This window comes from Vipera berus, assembly GCF_964194415.1.
Source record: "Vipera berus genome assembly, chromosome: 3".
Classification (NCBI taxonomy): domain Eukaryota; kingdom Metazoa; phylum Chordata; class Lepidosauria; order Squamata; family Viperidae; genus Vipera; species Vipera berus.
Window position 1 is genome coordinate 134,848,389 of NC_138204.1, and position 6,000 is coordinate 134,854,388.

Below are 6,000 nucleotides of genomic sequence, written 5' to 3' on the forward strand. Positions count from 1 at the left end.
TATTAAAAGGACAATTTGATAAATTAATGGCTGACCAAGTGGCAACCAATTTGCGGTTTGCCAGGCACAACACCTTTTGCAATGCTAATAAACCAGGTAGATGGTTAGCTTATAGACTGAGGAAAAAGCAAAGGGCTTCTAATATAGATAAAATTGAGCATAAGGGAAGGGTTGTGTTTCAACAGGATCTTATTAAGGAGGCCTTTCTGGACTTTTATTCTAAATTATATGCTAAGGAGAAGATTAATGAAGAAGATATTGATGTATATTTGGAGAATGCTAGCATCCCGGTTCTTTTTGTTCAAGAACAAAAAGAGGGGATTAATCAATTGATAACAGAAGAAGAAATTCTTATAGCAATTAAGGAATTGAAGGTGGACAAAGCGCCAGGCACGGATGGTTTGACTGCGGCTTATTACAAAAATTTACAATTAGAGATGATAAAACCGTTAAAGGAACTGTTCCAGACAATTCAGAGGGGGGGAAAGGTGCCTCCGTCTTGGAGAAATGCTTTTATTTCTTTGATTCCGAAGGAAGACCAAGATGCTACTCAAGTTAAAAATTATAGACCGATATCGCTTTTAAATACAGACTACAAGATATTTGCTAAGGTGTTGGCTAATAGATTGATGAGGGTTCTGCAACAGACGATTCATGGGGACCAAACGGGGTTTATTAGTGGCAGGCAAATGAAAAATAATGTGAGGCATATAGTTGATGTGTTAGAGTTTTTGGAAAGGAATAACCAGATCCCTGTGGCGCTAATTTTTTTTAGATGCTGAAAAAGCTTTTGATCAATTGAATTGGCAATTTTTGATGAAAGTCTTGGATAAAATGAATTTTGGGAATAATTTTTTGCAACCAATTAGGGCATTATATCAAAAACAAACTGCCCGAATAATAGTTAATAATAGCCTGACAGAAGCATGTAATATTGAGAAGGGCACAAGGCAAGGGTGTCCGTTATCGCCCTTGTTATTTGTACTAACATTGGAGATATTGTTGGTTAAAATACGGAATTCGGAAAAAATTAAGGGTATACAAATTAGAGATCAGGATTATAGATTGAGAGCGTTCGCAGATGATCTGGTTGTTACAGTGACCCAGCCGGAGAACTCTGTTGTGGACCTGATGGAGATAATAATACAATATGGGAAGGTTTCTGGATTTAAAGTTAATACACAAAAAACTAAAATTCTGGCCAAAAATATGACAGCTTCGCAAAAGGCTCTCTTAGAAGGATTAACTGGATTTGAGATTGTTAAAAGGGTTAAATATTTGGGGGTGCTTTTGTCGCCCTCTAATACAAAGTTATATAAAAATAACTATGAAAAATTATGGGGGAAAATTCAAAAAGAAATGGAGAGTTGGGAAAAATTGCAATTGTCTTTGTTGGGGCGAATCGCAGCAGTGAAAATGAATGTCCTGCCTAAATTCTTATTTTTATTTCAAATGATACCGGTTCTTAAGAAAGATTCTAACTTGGAGGAATGGCAGCGTGGTATCAATAAATTTGTATGGGCAGGGAAAAGGCCACGAGTTAAACTAAAGATAATACAGGATACTCGTGAAAGAGGTGGTCTTAAAATGCCTAATTTTAAATTATATTATGAAGCTGCTGCTTTAGCAGGAATAAGTGATTGGATCAATTTGACACAAGAGAGATTATTACATCTTGAGGGCCATGACTTGTTGTTTGGCTGGCATGCATATTTGTTGTATGATAAGAAGGTAGATAATGTCTTTAGAGTGCATATTTTAAGACAGGCATTGTTGAGGGTTTGGAAGAAGTACAGACATAAATTAGATTGTAAGATACCATTGTGGGCAATCCCAAAACACGCAATAGAAAATATACATGCTGGTTTCAAACACGATGTGACTACGTATAAGGAGATTCTAAGCTTGGAAAGAAATGTCTGGTGTTTGAAACCATATAGTCTCTTGCGAGATGAGAAGATTGTTCAGACTTGGTTTCAATATACTCAGCTACGGGCCAGGTGGAAAGAAGATCAGAAAAATGGTTTTACATTGACTGATGAAAATCTGATAAAGCAAATCAGAAATCAGGGTCCAGCACATATTAAACGGATATATCTTGCCTTGATAGAAATCGACTCAGAAACAGAACTCGTTAAGGATTGTATGATTAAATGGGCCCAAAATATCCAAGAAGTTATTACAATGGACACATGGGAAAGGATTTGGGTGAGGAACGTAAAATTCACACAAGCTCAAAATTTAAGAGAAAATTTTTATAAAATGTTTTACAGATGGCATTTAGATCCTAAAAAGCTGGCAAGTATGTATCCGAACTATCAGCCTAAATGCTGGAGGTGTGGTGAAGAAGATGCAACATATTTTCATATATGGTGGACTTGTAAAAAGGTTAAGGCCTTTTGGATAAAAAATTGGTGGAACATGCAGAAGATTTTCAAGCAAAGGATAAAGTTTTGTCCGCAACTTTTTTTGTTGGGTATAATTACAGATGCTACGGTTGTGGACACTAAGCTGATGTTGAATTTAATTACGGCAGCAAGACTCTTAATAGGCCAATATTGGAAGAAGGAGGAACTGCCGACTGTAGAAGAATGGACTTTAAAGGTTTCTGACCTGGCAGAGATGGCAAAGATCTCGGCTTATTTGAAAGATCACTCACAAGAACGTTATGTTATGGAGTGGAGAAAATGGATTGAGTATATCCAGAACAAATATGGGACTAAGAAGTTTCATGTAGCATTTGAATAAGTCTTCCTTTTTTTTTCTCCTCTTTTTTTCTCTTTTCCTTTTTTTTATATATCTTATATTAATAGTGTTTGTAATTACCCTATATGAGCTAGAGAGAGATGGATTTCAGAGTTTATGGTTGTTAGCATATGAATGTCTACGATTGGTTTTTTTTGGTTTTTTATACCTTGTACTTAGCTCTGGGAAGTCGGGGGGGGAGGGGGGGAGGGGTAGGGAGGGCTAGGGGGGATTGTTAAAGATAAAATGTATGATAAAACTTTTCAATAAAAAAAAAAGTCATAAGCTTTCACAAGATATAGCTCACTTAATCAGATGCAAGTGAGCTGTAGCTGTAGCTCATGAACCATTTCAATATACTGCAGACATGTCAAACTTGCAACGTCACGTGACGCCTTGCAATGTATCGGGATGGTTTTGCCATTGCCAGCAATGGGGTGGGCGCGGCTTCCAGATGATGCGTCTGGCCTGCAGGCTGGCAGTTTGACACCCCTGATATAGTTTGTGGTTGTCCTACAGTGCCAGAGATAAACATTTTTTGTTAGATAGTCTTTTCAAACAAAATTAAACTATATAACAAGATTTCTTTTTCACCCAAAAAATAGTCCTTACCAGAGTATTAAATTGATGTTTTACTTTAATAAAATCTGTTCTTTGATACTGCTCATATTCCTTAATAATTCAAGAGTATACCTCTAAAATTGGTGTCTGAACCTAGAATTATATCTTCCTTCATTACCATGAACTCTAGCAATTTAAACTGAAATACTGACATCTTGGCCAGACTTGCTAACCTCTTAAATGATTTAAATTAGGTTTTGTTCCAAAGAGTATTGCTTATTATCCTATCACTCTGTCATATAAACTGGTTTATGAGTAACTCAGTGTATCATGTTTTCCCCTGGAGGTCATTGCACAAGCTCTAGGTTAGAATATGGTATTTTCACAATTTACTTGTTGGCCTATATACAAGAGTTTCGTTTTTGAAGTGGTTCATAATATGCTGCAATTGGGTGCATTCTGGTTATTCCAAATTCCATTAGAGGTGGAAGCTAAGATTTCTTTATGCTGGATTTGAGATGGAACTCAGTTCAGAAATAAATAAAACTAATGTTACTCCATAATTTTAACATGTGCTCAGAAACAATCTTTAGTTTTGCTTTCCACTCATGTTAAACTTTAAAAAAAAATCAAAAGAACACAAAATAAAGGTAGCAAAATGTAAATCAGAATAGTTGAACATTTATACATTGACATCCAGATTGCATCTACAGTACACATCACTTAACAACCATTCTTTCAGTGACCAATCAAAGTTGTGACAGTGCTGAACAAAAAGCAGTTACAATTGATCCTCAAATTACGCCTGTTTTGGTGCCCCCATGATGACATTATTAAAATTTGGGTGCTTGACAGTCTGCCTGCATTTATGACCACAGCATGCATTTCAACTCCCTCCCACTCACCTATCTCCTCTTCCATCTATGCCCTTTTGGCCATCCTTCATTCTACTGCCACCTACCCATGGCATCCCCATGGTCCCCTGCAGACATTCACTGTCTTCTTCTCCTCCATGATGAGGCACACCCAGCCAAGGCTGCTGCTGGCCCTTGGTAATGCCTCGTGACACCTCCACAATGTCTCTGTGTTGCCTTAGCAATTTGCACAAGACTGAACTGTGATATCCTCACCTTATCGAAAATTAACAGTTTTATCTATTGTTTCTCTTCAGTTTTCTACAGTTACTTTAGTCTTGTTAAGTTCATGATAAATTGGTTCTTTCCTAAATTTTAGCATGAGGTGCATAATATTAAGAAATAACTATAAAAGACCTAATATTTAGTATTCATGAGAGAGAGATGTGTATGTGAGCATAAAAATGAGAAGATGCAATTATGTTAAGAACCAGGTCTCACACCCAACAGAAAATTGGGTATGCAATCCAGGTTCACCCAGATGTGCCTCCTGTTCTCTTATCGTTATATCGTGTTCTTTCCCCCTTCTTAGAGATTATATTTTCAACACCAGCTCTGGGAGATTGAACAGATAAATGTTATCAACTGTCTTAAGCCAAGAGCAAGAAAGTTAATCAGACTCTTAAACTAATAATTTCCCAGCCACTTATGAATTTCATCTAGGTTCTGGTGAGCCATCCAGAAGCAGAATTTACATCCTTGTTTTTAATTTGAATGAATAAAGTTGGCTTTGGGATACATAGCAATCACCAATTAGTCCAGTAACTCAGTGTTTTCTTCACTGTAGAGACATCTTCTGGGTTTCCTTCCTTCCTTCCTTCCTTCCTTCCTTCCTTCCTTCCTTCCTTCCTTCCTTCCTTCCTTCCTTCCTTCCTTCCTTCCTTCCTTCCTTCCTTCCTTCCTTCCTTTGTTTTTCTGAACTGATCCCAACTACCTTTATCATATTTGGTTTTCCAATATGCCAGATTCCTATTGACTATTATTTTCAATATAAGCCACATGTATAGCCACATAAGTGGGATTTTTAAAAATCTATTACACAAATATTAATAATTGAAGAAAAGATGGAACAATACAGAAAAGTCTGGCAAACTTCCCCTGTTCTCTTTTTTGAAGTTGATTTAAAGTAATTTAGGAGGAGTAAGCTGCACAGCAATCATACTCACTCAGTAACAAAGCCAGATAGTGAGGAAAATACACTCATCTTTAATGATAATCACACATCGAGATATAAAAATCAAGGTAGGTAAAACACCACTTTGTGATGACAAGACTCACGTTAATAAAAGGACTGGGCTGATTTTACTCTCTAACTATTGAGACATGAAGTAGATGAGTGTGATTTGCAATGGCTCAAATTCAGCCTTTATGTGGAACATTTCTGAAAATCAGGACTGGCGGAACTGACAGCTGAAACAAAATGTGCTCAAACTAGAAAATTGGCAGCACCGCTTTTCAAAGCTACTTTAAATAATACATTTCCACTTCAACACATTTGTTCTTGTATTTGTCAACAGGTTATGGAAATCAATGGAGTTAAGCCCTGCCTTAACTGTAGAATCACAGCTTAAATGGTGCTTTTGAACTCAAATGAAAACACAAGCACACAACACATACACACATCCACATTAGGTACACTAAGAAAATATTTTAAAAGCATTTGAAGTTTTAACATTTACGGGTGACAAATTATCAAATCATGCTCAATCTATACATTTATTTCTGAAAGCTTAAACTGCTTTTTAATCCTTCAGCTTTCAGGGTAGAGATACAGTTCTTT